Source organism: Eleutherodactylus coqui, chromosome 5 (assembly GCF_035609145.1).
Source record: "Eleutherodactylus coqui strain aEleCoq1 chromosome 5, aEleCoq1.hap1, whole genome shotgun sequence".
Lineage (NCBI taxonomy): Eukaryota > Metazoa > Chordata > Amphibia > Anura > Eleutherodactylidae > Eleutherodactylus > Eleutherodactylus coqui.
Genome location: NC_089841.1, coordinates 24607473 through 24630551, shown reverse-complemented (window position 1 = coordinate 24630551; position 23079 = coordinate 24607473). Strand labels below are relative to the sequence as shown.

General features: G+C 46.7%; 1 protein-coding gene across 1 annotated transcript in view; it reads left to right on the top strand.

The window, feature by feature from the left end:
- Window positions 1-23079, top strand: part of LOC136627321 (zinc finger protein 585A-like) — a 368397-nt gene that overhangs the window by 254426 nt on the left and 90892 nt on the right. The window lies entirely within an intron of this gene.

The following is a 23079-nucleotide window of genomic DNA, read 5'->3' as shown; positions in this document are numbered from 1 at the left end:
TTTACCAAGTCGGCCCCCTTCTTAGTCAGATCGGTCAAGGGTTGAGCAATTACCAAGTAATTCTTAATGAATTTGTGGTAAAAATTTGCGAAACCTAAGAACCGCTGGAGAGCCTTAAGGCTGTCTGGTCTGACCCATTGGGAGATTGTTGCTACTTTATCAGACTCCATCTGAATCTCCGTGGGTGAAATCACATAACCAAGGAAAGATACTTGTTTAGAACCAAATGTATATTTCTCCAACTTGACAAAAAGTTGATACTCACGCAAACAGGTCAGAACCAACCTCAGGTGCCGCACATGTGAATCCCAGTCAGGAGAATACACCAGAATGTCATCAAGATATATGACCAGAAATACCCCCAGGAAGTCGTGAAAGACCGCGTTCATAAAACCCTGAAACACAGCGGGGGCGTTACAGAATCCGAAAGGCATGACCAGACATTCAAAATGTCCTAACGGGGTGTTGAATGCCGTCTTCCATTCATCTCCCTCTCGAATGCGAATTAAATTGTAGGCCCCCCTTAAGTCCAGTTTGGAGAACCAGTGGGCCCCTACCACCTGATTTAGCAAGTCTGGAATCAGGGACAAAGAGCACTGGTTCTTCACTGTGATTTTATTCAAGACCCGATAATCCACACAAGGCCTCAATGTCCCATCTTTCTTCTCAACAAAGAAGAGACCTGCTCCGGCAGGGGACCTGGACGTCCGGATATGTCGTTTGGCCAGATCCTCTGAGATATAGGACTTGAGGGACTCATGCTCACGCCCTGACAAATTGAAAATGGCTCCCTTAGGGATGGGACTGTTGGGAATCAGATCAATACCACAGTCCCACTCCCTATGGGGAGGCAAAGCCTCAGACAGTTTTTTGGAGAATACGTCCTGAAAATCTGACAAATACTCCGGAATAAGCACAGTATCTGCGGAGTACATGGCTATAGTAGTTAGGTGATTATGACAGGATGACCCCCAATGAGTCAATTCCAGGGTGCACCAATCAAATTGGGGATTGTGTAGTGCCAACCAGGGCATACCAAGCACCACATCAACAGACATCTTTTCCATAACGAGAAAAGACAGATTCTCAGAATGGAGAACACCCACAGTGAACTGCAGAATGGGAGTGCTCCATTTAACAACACCTGCGGAGAGAGGGGTCGAATCAATACCAATGAAGCGCATGGGGGGCTTCAGCATGGAAAATTCGGTTACCAGAGGTCTGACAAAATTTAAATTAATCAGATTGACGGCAGCACCCGAATCAATATAGGCTTGACCGGACCGAATGAAATTCCGGAAGCCAACCTGACAAGGCACCAACAACCTAGGGAGTACCTGTGATCCTAGGCGACCCTTCCGAGAATCGCCCAGGATCGGTAGTTTTTCCGCCGCTTCAGACTGATGTTGCCGTTGCTTCTGTGGACAGGTTGCTACTCGATGTCCGGCTTCCCCACAGTAGAGGCAAAGATGGTGAGTCATCAGGAACCGTCGCCGTTCCCGGGGACTTAGCTGGTCCACTTCCATAGGCTCGGCCCCAGGAGCTGGCATGGGAGAAATGGGAATGGATCTACAGGACTCCCTAGTTTTACAGGCCTGGCGTTCCTTTTCTCTAGATCTCAGTCTCCTGTCAGCCTTTACTGCCAATACCATCGCCTCATTAAGTGTTAGGGGAGCGGGATGGGAAATAATTAGATCCTTGACAGCATCAGAAAGACCCAACAAAAACACCTCTTTGAGGGCGCCATCATTCCAGGGGGTTTCCCCGGCATACTGTCTAAACCTAGAGCAATAGTCCTCAACACACTGCTGCCCCTGACGCAAAACCATGAGGTGAGATACGGCTAACCCCACCCAGTCCGGGTCATCAAAAATACCTCCTAGTTCCTGAAAAAATGCATCAACAGACTGCAGGCAAGCAGAACTCTCAGGTGAGGAGTAGGCCCATGTCTGGGGGGGACCCCGCAGCAAGGACAGAATCAATCCCACCTTCTGGGACTCAGAGCCGGAGGATCCGGGCCACATCCGGAAATATAGTCTACATGCCTGCTGAAAAACAAAATACTTGCTTCTCTCCCCAGAAGACACCTCAGGGAGAGGAAACTTGGGCTCAGGAATAGATTGGGGGGCAGGAACCTGTGCCAACATCCGCTGCTCCTGGGCCACCATAGGACCGGACAGGTCTTGGATCACGCCCACTAACTCCTGCAACTGATTAGCAAGGATGCTCAAAGTCTCCATTGGAGAGCAAACAAAAACCCGTGGGTAAATTTTAAGGGCCAGTTATTATGTTACGGTATCCTACCCGATGATACGCCAGCCTGGGTTGCCCTAGAATTTATCCCCAACCCCTGTCCCTGCCTACTTGCTTTCACTCCTGGCTAACCCCAGGCGGGCAACTGGGCGGCGGTCCCTACACTCGCTAGGGACCGAGGAGGGACGCTGGCGTACCAAGATGCAACAGGGTAGAATACCGACAGGAAGGGCAGATGAAGAAAACCAACAGGAAATACAGGCAGACCGAGGCAGATGGATAACCTGGCACATAAAGCACACAAGCTGAAACACAGGAGAATGACAGAGGCAGGAAGCTAGCACACTGAACAGAAACCAATAACTGGCAGTGAATGGACCTCACTGCCAGCCTTATAAACAGAAGCCTCCGCCCAGGGGCGGAGAAGGGGAGGCGACACCTCCCAGCAGAATTCCATAACAGTGACTCCTGAACAGAGCTGCACTTACAGACGCCCATGCGCACACCGCCGCCCGGACCCACGAACACGCGCACCGCACCGACCAACCACCCGCGGCCCCAGCAGCCGCCGCATGGTAACAATAGAATACTCTCGGGTTGAGCATCCTCTTGTTCAGGCGCCCCAAAACTGCGGGATAAAGCATCTGCCTTGACATTCTTTGAGCCTGGTACATACGTAACTACAAAATTGAAATGAGAGAAAAATAAAGCCCACCGAGCTTGTCGAGCATTTAGGCACTTGGCAGAATGTAGATAAATCAAATTCTTGTGAATACAGTAATCTGTTGTCTGGCCCCCTCCAGGAAGAGTCTCCACTAGGGATGAGCGAGCATACTCGGAAAAGCACTACTCGCTCGAGTAATGTGCTTTATCCGAGTATCGCTGTGCTCGTCCCTGAAGATTCGGGTGCCGCTGCGGCTGACAGGTGAGTCGCAGCGGGGAGCAGGGGAGAGCGGGCGGGAGAGAGGGAGAGAAAGATCTTACTTCCGTTCCTCCCCGCTCTCCCCTGCAGCTCCCCGCTCCGTGCCGGCACCCGAATCTTCAGGGACGAGCACAGCGATACTCGGATAAAGCAAATTACTCGAAATTAGTAGTGCTTTTCCGACTACGCTCGCTCATCCCTAGTCTCCACTCTTCAAATGCCCATTTGATAGCCAGCAATTCTCTATTGCCAATATCATAATTCTGTTCCGCCGGACTAAACTTCCTAGAGAAAAAGGCACATGGCTGCAGATTGGAGAGAGAGGCAGTTCCCTGGGATAGGACAGCACCCACACCATGCTCAGAAGCATCCACCTCCACAACAAATGAACAATTGAGATTAGGTTGTACCAAAACCGGGGCAGTAGAAAATGCCTCCTTAAGGTGAGCAAAGGCTTCCTTTGCCTCATGTGACCAGATGTTTACCTCAGCGCCCTTCTTAGTGGGGTCCGTCAAAGGTTCGGCCATAACTGAAAAATTCCTAATGAATTTACGGTAAAAATTTACAAAACCTAAAAAGCGTTGCAACACTTCTAAATTACTTGGTTGACACCATTCAGTTATGGCCCGGACCTTGTCTGAATCCATCTGAATAGCAGAAGGCGTTATGACATACCCCAAAAAAGACATCTCTTGGACCCAAAATTGGCATTTCTCCAGCTTAGCGAACAATTGATGCTCTCGAAGACGAGAGAGCACAATATGTAAATGACTCAGATGCGTCTCCCAATCGGACGAAAAAAATCAAAATATCATCCAAATACACTACCACAAAAATACCCATAATATCATGAAAGATGGCATTCATGAAGCCCTGAAAAATGGCTGAGGCATAAACCAAACGGCATCACTAAACACTCGAAATGCCCGAAAGGAGTATTAAATGCGGTCTTCCATTCATCCCCTTCTCTAATCCTAATTAGGTTGTATGCTCCCCTGAGACCGAGTTAGGAGAACCTTCTGGCACCTATAACCTGATTAAGGAGATTGGGGATCAGCGGAAGTGAGTATTGATTCTTCACAGTAATCTTGTTCAATGTTCGATAATCAGTACAAGGCTGGAGACTGCCATCCTTTTTTTCCACAAAGAAGAGCCCAGCCCCCGCAGGAGACTCAGAAGGATGAATATGCCCCTTGGCTAAACTCTCAGTTACATACTCCTTCATCGCCTCCAGTTCAGGGACTGTAACATTGTAAATTCCCCCCTCGGGAATCTTACCCCCAGAAACAAGATCGATTTTGCAATCCCATTCACTATGGGGGGGCAAAACTTCTGAAAGTTGCTTAGAAAATATATCAGCAAACTCCTCTCAGTACTTAGGCAGGCCAGGAATCTCACGACTGGACAAATGCAGTTGAACAGATGTTAAATGATCTCCACAGCCCGCTCCCCACTGTATCAACTCAGAGGCTGCCCAATCAATAACGGGGTTGTGAAGACGTAACCATGGTAACCCCAACACAATATCGATGGATAAATTCTCCATGGCTAGGAATGTACAGGTCTCTGTACGTAATGCTCCTACAGAGAACGTTAGTTCGGGTGTAATCTTCTTAACTTGCCCCGCAGTCAACGGGGTGGAGTCGATTCCAGAAACCTGTATGGGAGAGCTCAAATCCTGCAATTCTGATGCAAATGGCTTAACAAACTCCAAATTTACAAAATTGGCAGCCGCCCCTGAGTCAATAAATGCATGACCGTAATTTAGACAGGAACCAAACAAAATGGAACAAGGAAGAAGCAACTTAGAAATACCCGGAAGTGCCTGAACTCCTAGGCGATCCCACTGGACATCGCCTAGGAGTAGAAGTTTTCCTGCAGCTGTTTCTTGTTACAGGTGGTGACCCGATGACCAGGATCCAAGCAGTAGAAGCACAGCCTATTCTTTAGGCAGAATGCTTTACGATCTGAAGGTGACATATACCCCAGATCCATGACATCAGTATGATTGCTGGGTAGAATGGAAGCCTGCTCCTTCAGTGCTGGGGAGGAACTACCAGACCTAGGCTTAAGTCTGGCCCTAAGAGGACGGTAGCCCGAACTGCTAAAGTCATGGCACGCGCGCCATTTATCTAGGATAGTTGTACTATGCCTATAATCTTCCCAGGAGTGTACTCAGCAACTTCCCAAAGTTTGATGGCGATCGGATGAATGGTGGAGTAGCGCATAAAGGACAAATACACAGACAGACACACGCATACATTCAATTTTATATATATAGATACTAGCTGACCCGTCGCGCGTTGCTGCGAAGACAGACATACATACATTCGTTTTTATATATCTAGATAACAACCAATCACAGCGCAGCTTTCAAGTTACCTCAGCAGTATAATATATAGCAACCAATCACAGCACAGCATTCATTATACCTCAGCGGTATAATATATAGTAACCAATCACAGCACAGCTTTCATTTTACCTCAGCATTCTCAATATCCAGCAATTGTCTTGTGATACGTTCGGCGGATGCATCATTTTGTAGTTGAACACTCATCCCGTTGCTCGTAATGCCTTTTGCTTTCGTGCTTGAGATGGAAATCAAACGATCTTTGTCTGGGAGGCATAACTGTCAACGACGCTCGCACGCGCCCCACCTATCGTAGGATAGATGTACTATGCCAGTAATCTTCGGAGGAGTGTACTCAACAACTTCCCAAAGTTTCGTGGCGATTATATGAATGGTGTAGTAATGCATAAAGGACAAACAGACAGACAGACAGTCATCTTCTATATATATAAAATTGAATGTATGTCTGTATGCGTGTGTGTCTGTCTGTCTGTCTGTTTGTCCTTTATGCATTACTACACCATTCATCCGATCGCCATGAGACTTTGGGAAGTTGTTAAGTACACTCCTGGGAAGATCATAGGCATAGTACAACTATCCTACGATAAATGGCGCGCGTGCGAGCGTCGTCGACAGTTACGCCCCCCCCCCCCCCACGTAGATCGTTCGATTTCCATCACTGCCACTAATTCTCTCACTTCCCAATGTCGTAGAAACATGAAATTTGGCACGAGCATTGATTATGTCATAAATAGGAAAAGGTAATGGGTCTCAACTCAATTATTCAATTGTAAGCGCCAAAGAGTTAGCGTCCAAATTTTACGTACAGAATCTAATTTTCTCGCTTCCCAATGTCATAGAAACGTGAAATTTGGCACAGGCATTGAATATGTCATAAATAGGAAATGCTAATTGGTCCCAACTCGATTATTCAATTCTATGCGCCAAAGAATTAGCGTCCAAATTTTACGTACGGAATCGAATTCTCTCGCTTCCCAATGTCATAGAAACTTGAAATTTGGCACGAGCATTGAATATGTCATAAATAGGAAAAGCTAATGGGTCCCAACTCGATTATTCAATTCTATGCGCCAAAGAATTAGCGTCCAAATTTTACGTACGGAATCGAATTCTCTCGCTTCCCAATGTCATAGAAACTTGAAATTTGGCACGAGCATTGATTATGTCATAAATAGGAAAAGCTAATGGGTCCCAACTCGATTATTCAATTCTATGCGCAAAAGAATTAGCGTCCAAATTTTACGTACGAAATGTAATTTTCTCACATAGAAACTTGAAATTTGGCACGAGCATTGATTATGTCATAAATAGGAAACGCTAATGGGTCCCAACTCGATTATTCAATTCTAAGCGCCAAAGAATTAGCGTCCAAATTTTACGTACGGAATTGAATTCTCTCGCTTCCCAATGTAATAGAAAGGTGAAATTTGGCACGAGCATTGATTATGTCATAAATAGGAAAAGCTAATGGGTCCCAACTCGATTATTCAATTCTATGCGCAAAAGAATTAGCGTCCAAATTTTACGTGCGGAATGTCATTTTCTCACATAGAAACTTGAAATTTGGCACAGGCATTGATTATGCCATAAATAGGAAAAGTTAATGGGTCCCAAGTCGATTATTCAATTTTAAGCGCAAAACAATTAGCGTCCAAATTTTACGTACGGAATCTAATTCTCTCACTTCCTGATATATATATAAATGTCTGTCTGTCTGTCCTTTATGCATTACTGCACCATTTATCCAATTGCCATGAGACTTTGGGAAGTTGTTGAGTACACTCCTGGGAAGATTATAGGCATAGTACAACTATCCTACGATAAATGGTGCGCGTGCGAGCGTCGTCGACAGTTATGCCCCCCCCCGACAAAGATCATTTGATTTCCATCTCAAGAACGAAAGCAAAAAGCATTACGAGCAACGGGATGCGTGTTCAACCAGAAAATGATGCATCCGCCGAACGTATCACAAGACAATTGCTGGATATTGAGAATGCTGAGGTAAAATGAAAGCTGTGCTGTGATTGGTTGCTATTTCTTATACTGCTGAGGTAACATGAAAGCTGTGCTGTGATTGGTGGCTACTTCTTATACTACTGAGGTGCATGAAAGCTGTGCTGCGATTCGTTGTTATATATTATACCACTAAGGTAACATGAAAGCTGCGCTGTGATTGGTTGCTATTTTTTATATTGCTGAGGCAGAATAAAAGTTGCGCTGTGATTGGTTGTTATTTCTCTTACTGCTCAGGTAACATGAAAGCTGCGCTGTGATTGGTTGTTATATTTTATACTGCTAAGGTAACATGAAAGCTGCGCTGTGATTGGTTGTTATATATTATACCACTGAGGTAACATGAAAGCTGCGCTGTGATTGGTTGTTATCTAGATATATAAAAACGAATGAATGTATGTCTTCCTGATGTCATATATATATATATATATATATGAATGACTGTCTGTCTGTTCTTTATGCATTACTACACCATTCATATAATCGCCACAAAACTTTGGGAAGTTGTTGAGTACACTCCTCCAAAGATTACTGGCATAGTACAACTATCCTACGATAGGTGGCACGCGCGCGAGCATCGTCGACAGTTATGCCCCCCAGACAAAGATTGTTTGATTTCCATCTCAAGCACGAAAGCAAAAGGCATTACGAGCAACGGGATGCGTGTTCAACTACAAAATGATGCATCCGCCGAACGTATCACAAGACAATTGCTGGATATTGAGAATCCTGAGGTAACATAAAAGCTGTGCTGTGATTGGTTACTATATATTATACCGCTGAGGTAACATGAAAGCTGCGCTGTGATTGGTTGTTATATATTATACCACTGAGGTAACATGAAAGCAGCGCTGTGATTGGTTGCTATATATTATACTGCTGAGGTAACTTGAAAGCTGCGCTGTGATTGGTTGTTATCTAGATATATAAAAACGAATGTATGTATGTCTGTCTTCGCAGCAACGCGCGACGGGTCAGCTAGTTCATCTATATATATAAAATTGAATGTATGTCTGTATGCGTGCGTGCCTGTCTGTCTGTCTGTCTGTATATATAACAACGAATCGCAGCACAGCTTTCATGCAACCTCAGTAGTATAAGAAGTAGCCACCAATCACAGCACAGCTTTCATGTTACCTCAGCAGTATAAGAAATAGCAACCAATCACAGCACAGCTTTCATTTTACCTCAGCATTCTCAATATCCAGCAATTGTCTTGTGATACGTTCGGCGGATGCATCATTTTGTAGTTGAACACGCATCCCGTTGCTCGTAATGCCTTTTGCTTTCGTTCTTGAGATGGTGTTTCACAGAGGAGGCAGAGTAAGAAGTCTCCAAATTTCACTAGACGTTGCCCTTTCACAGTGGTGACTTAGAGTAAAAGATTCAATTTTTATTAGAAAATTATTAAAATATACACGTAGGGGCACAACACATAAAACAAAACAAAAAAAAGGTATATAAAGGGCGTGGTGTAAACCATCCAACCACACCGTCACTAAAAGTAAGTGTCCAATCACACAATTGTGTATGTGGGTGTTTATAATGCCTGGTCACCAACGACTACAGGGTTTCTTGTCTTGCTTATTGTCAGTTGGACATGGAGCAGAGACTTGATTATGTATTAGCACTCGGGATGTGGAGGATTGAATTATTCACAGTTGCTAATTCTTGATATTATGTAGCCCACACCCTATGAATAGGTTCAATTTTAGTGACTCATGTACACGTTTCTTCACAATTTTTCATGAGGAGGATTGGAAATACTCAGCCGATTCCTATAAATAGAGAGTCGGAATTGGTATTAACCAAAAGGAGCATCCCACGAGGTTTCTAAAGATGTGTCATAAAAACCTCCATGAGGGAGCCTCCCAAGGAAATAAAGCAACCTCCCCTTTATTCGTGAGGGTCGTTTCAGGGATACTCAACCCAAAAGATTCAAATTCCCTTTTTTCTTATATTATTGCTCGTTGATTTACTGCTCGACGCGTTTCACCACTTAAATTTGCGTGGATCATCAGGAGCATTAAGTAAAGAGGTCCCAACTCGATTATTTAATTCTAGCGCAAAAGAAGTAGCATCCAGATTTTACGTTCGCAATCTAATTCTCTCACTTCTTGGTGTAATAGAAACTTGAGATTCATAAATATGAAAAGCTAATGGGTCCCAACTCGATTATTCAATTCACAGCACAAAAGAATTAGCGTCCAAATTTTACGTACGGAATCTAATTCTCTCACTTCCTGATGTCATTTTTAGAGATGAGCGAACGTGTTCTTAACGAACACTTACGCACCCGAACACCGGCTTTTCCGAGGACTTCCGTGTTCGCGCGTAAGTATTCGGGGGGCGCCGGGGGGCGGGGAGAGGCGCGGCGGCGCGGGCGGCAGCAGCGGAGAACAGGGGGGAGCCCTCTCTCTCTCCCTCTCCCCCCCACTCCCCGCCGCAACCCCCCGCGCTGCCACGGCGACCCCCGAACTTTTAACGCCCGAACACGGAATTCCTCGCGAAGTTCGGTGTCCGGGCGAAAAGGGGCGGAGCCGAACACGTTCGCTCATCTCTAGTCATTTTATATAAAGGAAACGTCGCATGGTTACCTCCACGTGGTGTTTCCTGGGTAACACAGAGAACTATGCAAAATGGTGAACATATTTTTTTCCTGGTATCTCTAAAGTAACCACGACTTCATAAGATTTTCCGTGTGAACACCAGATAAACACTAGTACCAAAATACAGAAAGACAAAAAATACTAAAATTACAGAGCCACGGTTACATAGTAATCAGTTGATGGAAACAATAGGGGTGAGGGTCGTGCTCCAACGAGCTTACATACTACAAATAGTGGGGTGATACAGAAGGTAAAGGGGCTGGAGATGTGCACGGTATGGTCAGGTGGAGAGTGAGGGATGCTATACACATAGACAATGGTCAGACATTTAGTCGCGTGACGGCAGAAAGGTTATGACTGCAGGAGAGATTTATGATGGTTAGCAGGGATTGCAGTCAATAGGTCAGGGAGCATGGTTTCAGGTGGAGTACAGAGGGGTTTGTTTAGGGAATGCGGTATGCCTCCCTGAAGAAGTGCGTTTTTAGAGCATGCCTGAAGTTCTGTGAGTCCTGGATTGCTTGGGTAGCCTTTGGTAGTGTGTTCCAGAGAACCAATGCTGCTCTGGAGAAGTCTTGGAGGCGGGAATGAGAAGTTCGAATTAAAGGGGCGCTCAGTTTGGTTTCGTTAGCAGAGCGGAGAGCCTGGGCTGGGTGATGGATTGAGATGAGGGAGGCAATATAGGGCAGCGCTGCACTGTGGAGGGCTTTGTGGATGAAGGTAGCGAGTTTAAATTAAATTCTGTATTCTTTGACCAGCACAAGGCAGAGGCGTCCGAGTAGCGGCTGGACAGGAAGATGAGCCTGGCTGCCACATTCAGGAGGGATTGGAGAGGGTAGAGTCTGGTGCAGGGGAGGCCAATCAGCAACGAGTTGCAATAATCAAGCCAGGAGTGGATGAGGGCAACAGTAAGCGTTGTAAGTGTCCTGTGTGAGAAAAGAGCGGATTCTTGCGATGTTCTTGAGGTGCAGCTGACATGTTCGGGCGAGAGATTGGATGTAGGGGGTAAAAGAGAGATCAGAGACGAATATGACTCCAAGGCAGCGAGCATGTTGTCTAGGAGTTATGGTGGTGCCACACACTGAGTTGAAAATGTCAGGATGAGGTCGGTTAGAGGAGGGTGGAAATACCAGTAAGTCAGTTTTAGAGAGGTTTAGTTTTAGGTAGAGAGAGGACATAGTGTTAGAGACAGCGGACAGACAGTCGGTGATGTTTTGGAGGAAAGGTGCAGAGATGTCACGGGAAGAGGTGTATATCTGGGTGCGTCAGCATACAGGTGGTATTGGAGGCCAAATCTCCTGATGGTTTGTCCAATAGGGGCTGTGTAGATAGAGAAAAGAAGGGGGCCGAGGACCGAGCCTTGGGGAACCCCAACAGCAAGAGGAAGAGCAGGGGAGGTAGAGCCAGCAAAGGAGATGCTGAAAGAGCGGTCAGATAGGTAGGAGGAGAACCAGGAGAGAGCAGTGTCCTTTAGGCCAATGAAGCGAAGCTTACTGAGGAGGAGTTTGTGGTCAACGGTGTCAAATGCTGCGGAAAGGTCGAGGAGAATCAGTAGGGAGTAATCGCCCCTCGATTTGGCTGTCAGTAGGTCATTGAATACTCTGGTAAGGGCAGTTTCTGTCGAGTGTTGAGGTTGGAAGCCAGCTGGACTCTACTGGTCAGGGGGACCGGGTCCTTTGACTCACTAGAGCAAGCATTTTTTTAATAAATGTTTTTATTAAACAACTAGCGTACCCGTTGCGCGTTGCTGCGAAGACAGACATACATACATACATTCGTTTTTATATATCTAGATGACGGCAGCAGCGACCAATGAGATTTTGTAGGCCGCTGCTTCCCCCTTGCAGGCTGAATAAAATAGCCGTTGTGTGGAACATCCAATTTATCCGGCTGCTGTGGCTTCTTGGGAAGATAGCCTAGTACATGTTTGCCCACTTCCAACTCCAATGGAGACTGACTGTAAATGGCTGGCGTGCTCTAGTATTTATGGTTCCAAGCTGTACGTGTCATTGCATACAGTCTATCTATCTATCTATCTATCAGGGTTATTGCATACAGTCTATCTATCTATCTATCTATCAGGGTTATTGCATACAGTCTATCTATCTATCAATCTATGACATCAGGAAATGAGAGAATTAGATTCCGTATGTAAAATTTGAACGCTAATTCTTTGGCGCTTTGAATTGAATAATCGAGTTGGGACCCATTAACTTTTCCTATTTATGACATAATCAATGCTCGTGCCAAATTTCAAGTTTCTATGACATTGGGAAGTGAGAGAATTAAATTCCGTACAAAAAATTTGGACGCTAATTCTTTTGCGCTTAGAATTGAATAATCGAGTTGGGATGAGACATAAGGCCTTGCCCATAAGCATTCCCCAACCTCCAAGAACTGAACCTACCTACCTGAATGAGATTTTGTAGGCCGCTGCTTCCCCCTTGCGGGCTGAATAAAATAGCCGTTGGGTGGAACATACAATTTATCCGGCTGCTGTGGCTTCTTAGGAAGATATCCTAGTACTTGTTTACCCACTTCCAACTCCAATGGTAATTGGCTGGCGTGCTCTAGTGGTTCCAAGCTGTACGTGTCATAATAGAACCTTAATGACATCACAATGCAGCTTTATAGAACATGTTGGGGCATGTTCAAGGGCGTCCGATGTTGATGACATCAGTGATGACATCACAATAGCAGGTGGCTTACTTATTCGATCTACGTGGGGGGGTGGTAATGTTCGACGACGCGCGCGCGCGCGCCATTTATCGTAGGATAGTTGTACTATGCCTATAATCTTCCCAGGAGTGTACTCAACAACTTCCCAAAGTTTCATGGCGATCGGATGAATGGTGTAGTAGCGCATAAAGGACAAACAGACAGACGGACAGACACGCACGCACGCACGCATACAGACATACATTCAATTTTATATACATTCCACATCAGTTAATTTGTCTTTCTTGACATTTCTGGAATCCACGGTCTGGATCAAATTATAATTCTGGAACATATTATGACTGTCTTATTGGCAGATATGTACAGATATAATCTCAATATACATTAATTAAAAATAACACACAAAAACAAACTCAGACCTGTCAGGACATCAGAGTTGTATGCCACCTCTCCCTTCTACTCAATATTCTATGGACGTTATGGATCTGTTTTCAGGGCCTGTTCCCAGTGCATCTAGGTATCTGAGAGAAGTCCCTGATTCATACGGTGGAGAGCTGATAAAAGTCTTAAAGCCCCTCCCCCCCACGGCACCGGCACGACAACTGTGACATTCTGGAGAGGAGGATGCCCCAATGCCATCTGTTCCTGATACCAATACGTGTGCTAGAAACAATCCCTCAGTTTCTTCCTTTTTCTCTGTGTAAGAATTTCCCAGGTCTCAAAAAATGACTGCACTAGAGATGAGCGAGTATACTCGCTAAGGCACATTACTCGAGGGAGTAGTGCCTTAGCCGAGTATCTCCCCGCTCGTCTCTAAAGATTCGGGGGCCGGCGCGGGTGACAGGTGAGTTGCCGCGGGGAGTGGGGGGGGGGGGGGGGGGGGGGAGAGATTTCTCCTCCGTTCCTCCCCGCTCTCCCCCGCCGCTCCCTGCCCCCGCATCTTTAGAGATGAGCGGGGAGATACTCGGCTAAGGCACTACTCGCTCGAGTAATGTGCCTTAGCGAGTATACTCTCTCATCTCTATACTGCACCATCTTATCTTTAAACAGCAAAGAGCTAGCATTCTTATATAGAGGAAGCTAGACTCTACTGGTCAGGGAGGCCGGGTCCTTTGGTCCACTAGAGCTAGCATTCTAATATAGATGAAACTAAACTCTACTGGTCAGGGGAACTGGGTCCTTTGTCACACTAGGGCAAGAATTCTTATATAGAGGAAGCTAGGCTGCTGGTCAGGGGGATGGGGCCTTTTGGCCCACTAGAGCTAGCATTCTTATGCAAAGGAAGCTAGACTCTACTGGTCAGGGGGACCGGGTCCTTTGGTCCACTAGATCTAGCACTCTTATATAGCAGAAGCTAGACTCTACTGGTCATGGGGTCCGGGTTTATTGGTCCACTAAAGCTATCATTCTAATACAAAGAAAACTAGACTCTACTGGTCAGGGGGACCGGGTCATTTGGCTCACTAGAGATAGCATTCTTATATAGAGCAAGCTGGACTCTACTGGTCAGGGAGCCCAGGGCCACCGATCTGGCACATACAGGACCCAAATGGTGCCAAATGGACCCTACTGATTATAATGGGGTCTGTACAGCATTCTGACTAGCATTTTTGCAGGCAAAGTAGCGCATCTGCTTGGTGTTTTAATGCATTTTCCCAAAGATTTCTCTATTTGAAATAAAATAGAGCTTAAAAAAAAAACATGTAAAAATCTGGATGAAATTAATGACTTTTACAAGATAAGGGATCCTTCACAGTGACGAGGGCAATAGCGGGCCGTGAATGTTGGTGCCACATCACCGTTGCCATCTATGTGTAATTTCTGGATGTGATGTGTTTTCACGTGGAAACAGCCTCGCATCACTGCGGGGATGAAGGAGTTCCCACTGCGGCACAGGATCGCGGAGTTTACCCATCGCTTTCAATGGGGCCGGCACTACTGTTGGCAGCCTCATTAAAAGCAATGAGTGATGTCGCAGAAAGTTAGGACATGCTGTGATTTTATTCCTGCACAGCATCACAGTGCATCACCATGCAGGGAAGCATCACTGATGTTACTGACCCCATGCAAAACGACGGTTTCATATTTCTACGAGACACGGGTGTCTCACAATGCACAAATCTTCTAGTCTGAAGGCATCCGGACCAACACCCCACAGAAAAATTTACATGAAGGAAATCTGATGAAACTTGATCTTTGCCTCCCCAATGCCGGTTATAGAAACTGGTATAACTCATCGCCAGAAGAATCAGAGCCCGAAAATCTCATGGAACTTCTGTAGACTAGGATAAGCGACCTTTACTGCAACAGGATCTACACTGAGGACACAGAAGAATACTGAATCCTGGGGGTGAAGGACCGGGAACCTCCGACCACAGTGGGCAGCATTCTCACACATAGGAAATGAATCCTGGGGGTGAAGGACTGGGACCCTCCGACCAGGAGGGGGCAGCATCCTCACACAGAGGAAAAGAAATCCTGGGGGGTGAAGGACCAGGACCCTCTGACCAGGAGAGGGCAGTATCCCACCACAGGGGAAGAGATCCTGGGGGGTGAAGGACTTGGACTAATAAAGACACCGCAGAAAACGTTACATGAAGGAAGCCAAAATATGATGAAACGTGATATCCGCCTCTCAGCTGCCGGTTATAGAAACCGGTAAAACTGATCGCCAGAAGAATTAAAGCCTGAAAGTCTCATAGAGTTTCTGTAGACTACTGGGGCCTCACACGGGCGGATTTGGGCATGGAAGCACTTTTGCGCCCGTCTGCGCACTTTACTGTGCATTTTCACATCCTAAGTTAAAGGGCTATTTAGCCTAATGATCCGCAGGTGTGCTCTTTTCCTAGCAGAATTGCAGAGTGTTTCCTGCATTCTCTTGAACATTTGCGCACTTCCCATAGACTTCCATGGAGACCGCCCATGCAAAACCACCCTAAGGTGGCAAAGCATCCCGCAATTTCAAACTCAGCGCTTTGCTGCAACTTTACTTTTGGTTGCAGCTCCCTGTGTCTAATGGTACATTTTAGCACTCCCAATCATTGCGATGGGTGATAATAGAGCAGACAGCACTCAATTATGGGTCTGGAAAGCGCCGCCCATCGCTGTGATCAAACGCATGTCTACGAGGAGCCATTGACTTAGGCCTCCTTCCCACGAACGGATTTACGCCGCGTAAATTCGCAGCAAAAATCCGCTGCGTGGCCCCCTGCTATTAGGTTCTATCGAACATAATAGCATAATGCTCACGATGCGTAATTCCACCGCGGAATTACGCACCGCGATTTCTCCCGTCCTCACCCGCAGCATGCTCTATTTGCTGCGGGTGAGGACGGGCTGTATGCGCTGACGGCTTCCATTGCAGTCAATGGAAGCCGTCCGTTCACGCTATCTCCCGCTGTAATAGCGTGAAAAAACGCTTCCCCGCCTACCGCCGCAGCGTCATTTGACGCGGCCAGCGCGTCACGTGACACTGCCGGCCGCGTCACGTGACGCGGTGGGCGTGTCACACGACGCGACGGCGGTGGGCGGGGAAGCGTCTTCACGCTATCGTCCGCTGGTAAGTATGGGGTCTCTGGGGGGCGCCGTGACGGGCTTCACTGCGTAATATTACGCGGCGGAGCCCGTCACGCTCGTGGGAAGGAGGCCTTAATGAATGGGAGCGTTATACCGTGATTAACGAGGTCTAAGGGTGATTGTAAACGGAACAATCATTGTTCAAATGAGTGAAAGTGAGCGATAATCATTCAGTGTGACCGCCAGACGACAGAACGGAGAACAGGAAAATCGCTCACTGTTCGCTCATTCCCTGCAGGTATTAAGGGTTAATCAGCGCTCGGTCGCTCCGTCTCAGTCACTTATACGGCGAATGTAAAAGACGGAACGATTCTAAATTATTTCTGGTTGAACGACCAGCGATGTATCTGCCGGTATAAAAGGCCTTTAGATAAGAGTCCTTTACTGCAGCCGGGTCTACACTGAGGACACAGGGGGATACTAAATCCTGGGGGTGAAGGACCAGGACCCTCCGACCAGGAGGGGGCAGCACCCTCACACAGAGGAAGAGAAATCCTGGGGGGTGAAGGACCAGGACCATCTGACCAGGAGGGGGCAGCACCCTCACACACAGGAAGAGAGATCCTTGGGGGTGAAGGTCCGGGACCCTCCGACCAGGAGCGGGCAGCATCCTCACACAGAGGAAGAGGAATCCTGGGGAGTGAAGGACCAGGATGCTCTGACCAGAAGAGGGCAGCATCCTCACACAGAGGAAAAGAAATCCAGGGGGGTGAAGAACCAGGACCCCCCAATCAGGAGGGGGCAGCATCCCCAAAAAGGGGAAGGGAAATCTTGGGGGGTGAAGGACCAGGACCCTTTGACCAGGAGAGGGCAGCATCCTCACACAGAGGAGAAATCCTGTGGGATGAAGCATTGGGACCCTCTGACCAGGAGAGGGCAGCATCCTCACACTGAGAAGGAGAAATGCTGTTGGGTGAAGGACTGGGATCCTCTGACCAGAAGGGGGCAGCATCCTCACACTGAGGAGAAATCCTGTTGGGTGAAGGACCGGGACCCTCTGACCAGGAGGGGGCAGCATCCTCACACTTAGAAGGAGAAATCCCGAGGGGTGAAGGACCAGGACCCTCTGACCAAGAGGGGGCAGCATCCTCACACAGAGGAAGAGGAATCGTGGGCGTTTAAGAACCAGATGATCTGACCAGGAGGGGGCAGCATCCCCACACAGAGAAAGAGGAATCCTGGGGGGCAAAGGACCGGGACCCTCTGACCAGGAGGGGGCAGCATCCTCACACTTAGAAGGAGAAATCCCGAGGGGTGAAGGACCAGGACCCTCTGACCAAGAGGGGGCAGCATCCTCACACAGAGGAAGAGGAATCGTGGGCGTTTAAGAACCAGATGATCTGACCAGGAGGGGGCAGCATCCTCACACAGAGAAAGAGGAATCCTGGGGCCAACAAGACCAAGTCTTCCTGCATTTTACGCACAGCCCTCCCAGCAGCCTCCTCTTCTCCTATCTCCACAGAACGCATTATTAGTAAACCCCTCCCCTTACAGTCATGTGACCTCAGACCATGTGACTTCCTGTCCTCAGACCTCCTAGGAGCCCCTCCATTCCAGCATCTACCCCCAGTGGAGGTACGGTAGTGTTATGAGACCTTCTGGCATCAGCAGGTTGTATGATGGGTCCTCATGAAGGAGACGGCGCCCCCTGGTGGATGATGGGAGTCGCTGCTGGAAGTTACCAGCTGTAACCCTTTCACTGCCTGAGAGGTGACGTGTGCTCCTCACACAGCAGGGGGGGGGACAATTAGGAGTTTAAGGGTTAATAACTGTAACCCTGCACTGGCCACTGAGTCCTATAGGGGCTGTGAGGAAGGGGTCCACTGAGGGATCTCCAACAGACGGCAGCTCAGGGGCTTTCTGCAGTGACAGGAAGAAGGCGGCACGTTGTCATCTGTAGGTCGCTGTGAGTCTCCCACACAGGGAAGCGCCGTCTATGGAGAGCAGCGCCATTGTTTATTACATTCACTGCAAGTCAGAAGTTGTAGAAGAGGAGAAAAACCTGCGGAACGTCCGGAGCGAACGCAGAAATTGTAGGGAGAAACACGGAGGATCCGACGGTGAGCAACATAACTCTATCCGCCATCAGGACCATAGAAGACATGTGTGATGTCACCGGTCACTATTCTGTCACCACTGTCACCACTATCTGACGTCACCGGTCACTATTCTGTCACAACTGTCACCACTATCTGATGTCACCGGTCACTATTCTGTCACAACTGTCACCACTATCTGATGTCACCGGTCACTATTATGTCACTACTGTCACCACTATCTGATGTCACCGGTCACTATTCTGTCACTACTGTCACCACTATCTGATGTCACCGGTCACTATTATGTCACTACTGTCACCACTATCTGATGTCACCGGTCACTATTCTGTCACTACTGTCACCACTATCTTATGTCACCGCTCACTATTCTGTCACTACTGTCACCACTATCTGATGTCACCTGTCACTATTCTGTCACTACTGTCACAACTATCTGATGTCACCGGTCACTATTCTGTCACTACTGTCACCACTATCTGATGTCACCGGTCACTATTCTGTCACTACTGTCACCACTATCTGATGTCACCTGTCACTATTCTGTCACTACTGTCACAACTATCTGATGTCACCGGTCACTATTCTGTCACTACCGTCACCACTATCTGATGTCACCGGTCACTATTCTGTCACTACCGTCACCACTATCTGATGTCACCGGTCACTATTCTGTCACTACTGTCACCACTATCTGATGTCACCGGTCACTATTCTGTCACTACTGTCACCACTATCTGATGTCACCGGTCACTATTCTGTCACTACTGTCACCACTATCTGATGTCACCGGTCACTATTCTGTCACTACTGTCACCACTATCTGATGTCACCGGTCACTATTCTGTCACTACTGTCACCACTATCTGATGTCACCGGTCACTATTCTGTCACTACTGTCACCACTATCTGATGTCACCGGTCACTATTCTGTCACTACTGTCACCACTATCTTATGTCACCTGTCAATATTCTGTTACTACTGTCACCACTATCTGATGTCACCGGTCACTATTCTGTCACTACTGTCACCACTATCTGATGTCACCTGTCACTATTCTGTCACTACTGTCACCACTATCTGATGTCACCGGTCACTATTATGTCACTACCGTCACCACTATCTGATGTCACCGGTCACTATTCTGTCACTACTGTCACCACTATCTGATGTCACCGGTCACTATTCTGTCACTACTGTCACCACTATTTTATGTCACCTGTCACTATTCTGTCACTACTGTCACCACTATCTTATGTCACCGGTCACTATTCTGTCACTACTGTCACCACTATCTGATGTCACCGGTCACTATTATATCACTACTGTCACCACTATCTGATGTCACCGGTCACTATTCTGTCTCTACCGTCACCACTATTTAATGTCACCTGTCACTATTCTGTCACTACTGTCACCACTATCTTATGTCACCTGTCACTATTCTGTCACTACTGTCACCACTATCTTATGTCACCTGTCACTATTCTGTCACTACTGTGACCACTATCTGATGTCACCGGTCACTATTCTGTCACTACTGTCACCACTATCTTATGTCACCTGTCACTATTCTGTCACTACTGTCACCACTATCTGATGTCACCGGTCACTATTCTGTCACTACCGTCACCACTATCTGATGTCACCTGTCACTATTCTGTCACTACTGTCACCACTATCTGATGTCACCTGTCACTATTCTGTCACTACTGTCACCACTATCTTATGTCACCGGTCACTATTCTGTCACTACCGTCACCACTATCTGATGTAACTATTCTGTCACTACTGTCACCACTATCTTATGTCACCTGTCACTATTCTGTCACTACTGTCACCACTATCTGATGTCGCGGTCACTATTCTGTCACTACTGTCACCACTATCTTATGTCACCTGTCACTATTCTGTCACTACTGTCACCACTATCTGATGTCACCGGTCACTATTCTGTCACTACTGTCACCACTATCTGATGTCACCGGTCACTATTCTGTCACTACTGTCACCACTATCTGATGTCACCGGTCACTATTCTGTCACTACTGTCACCACTATCTGATGTCACCTGTCACTATTCTGTCACTACTGTCACCACTATCTGATGTCACCTGTCACTATTCTGTCACTACTGTCACCACTATCTTACGTCACCTGTCACTATTCTGTCACTACTGTCACCACTATCTGATGTCACCTGTCACTATTCTGTCACCTGTCACCACTATCTTATGTCACCGGTCACTATTCTGTCACTACTGTCACCACTTTCTGATGTCACCGGTCACTATTCTGTCACTACTGTCACCACTATCTGATGTCGCCTGTCACTATTCTGTCACTACCGTCACCACTATCTGATGTCACCGGTCACTATTCTGTCACTACCGTCACCACTATCTGATGTCACCGGTCACTATTCTGTCACTACCGTCACCACTATCTGATGTCACCGGTCACTATTCTGTCACTACCGTCACCACTATCTGATGTCACCGGTCACTATTCTGTCACTACCGTCACCACTATCTGATGTCACCGGTCACTATTCTGTCACTACCGTCACCACTATCTGATGTCACCTGTCACTATTCTGTCACTACCGTCACCACTATCTTATGTCACCTGTCACTATTCTGTCACTACTGTCACCACTATCTGATGTCACCGGTCACTATTCTGTCACTACTGTCACCACTATCTGATGTCACCTGTCACTATTCTGTCACTCCTGTCACCACTATCTGATGTCACCGGTCACTATTCTGTCACTACTGTCACCACTATCTGATGTCACCGGTCACTATTCTGTCACTACTGTCACCACTATCTGATGTCACCGGTCACTATTCTGTCACTACTGTCACCACTATCTGATGTCACCGGTCACTATTATGTCACTACCGTCACCACTATCTGATGTCACCGGTTACTATTCTGTCACTACTGTCACCACTATCTGATGTCACCGGTCACTATTATGTCACTACCGTCACCACTATCTGATGTCACCTGTCACTATTCTGTCACTACTGTCACCACTATCTTATGTCACCGGTCACTATTATGTCACTACTGTCACCACTATCTGATGTCACCTGTCACTATTATGTCACTACTGTCACCACTATTTTATGTCACCTGTCACTATTCTGTCACTACTGTCACCACTATCTGATGTCACCGGTCACTATTATGTCACTACTGTCACCACTATCTGATGTCACCGGTCACTATTATGTCACTACCGTCACCACTATCTGATGTCACCTGTCACTATTCTGTCACTACTGTCACCACTATCTTATGTCACCGGTCACTATTATGTCACTACTGTCACCACTATCTGATGTCACCTGTCACTATTATGTCACTACTGTCACCACTATCTGATGTCACCTGTCACTATTCTGTCACTGCTGTCACCGCTATCTGATGTCACCTATCCCTATTCTATCACTACTGTCACTAAGTATGGCATCCATGGTGGAACGACCTGACTGCTGTGGTCTCCGCTCAAGCTTGAGCGACTTGTAAAGAGTAAGAACAATCCTCTCCTCATGTGTCCGTAGACCTATTTTGATGCACCCCATTATCCTATTTGCCTTGACAGCAGCTGCCTGACACTTGTTGCTCTAGTTACGTTTACAGTTATCTAAATTCCCCAAGTCCTTCCCTAAGCCATAAACTTCATATGCTTCTTTACAAGTTATTTTGGTGGCTTTTTTATACAGAGATGTTTTTTCAGAATTTTTTTTTTCAATTGCAGAAATAGACAAGAAAACTCGCATGTACATTGCAGACATCTATATTGTGCTCTAAAACACTGCAGCGCTTCAGAAAAAACACAGTAAAAAGCAGCTCTGAACTTGGAGAAGAGTCATTGGGGCGGTCGCTGCCGATTTCTCCCTGCCTGGGTCGCTTATCAGTCCAATTGATCCGGGTGAGGAGAACCCTGTCGGGATTTTGTGTTGCCTGTAGTTCATAAAACTCACAAAACAGCTTCTCTTTAATATCATCTTAAAGGTGTTTTTTCCCATGAATTGCTTCATTACCCCTGTGTCCTTCCTGGTTGCTGCTGACCAGGACCTGTGATTGGCTGCGGCAGTCACATGTCCTGGTCAGCAGCAACCAGGAAGGACACGGGTTTTTTTTTACATTGTTTCATATTCTTTCTATTTAGGACCCTACATGACTGATTCATCAAAGATGAAGAAGGACAGAAACAAGATGGCTGAAAGTGTATTAAATCTCACCCTAGAGATACTCTTCCAGCTTACTGGGGAGGTGAGAGATTCTGATGATGTCACAATACATCATTCTTATCTATGGTAATAACAGATGATGTCACTGGAGAGGGGAGAGATTCTGGTGATGTCACATTACATCATTCTTATCTATGGTAATAACAGATGATGTCACTGGAGAGGGGAGAGATTCTGGTGATGTCACATTACATCATTCGTATCTATGGTAATAACAGATGTCACTGGAGAGAGGAGAGATTCTGATGATGTCACATTACATCATTCTTATCTATGGTAATAACAGATGATGTCACTGGAGAGGGGAGAGATTCTGATGATGTCACATTACAT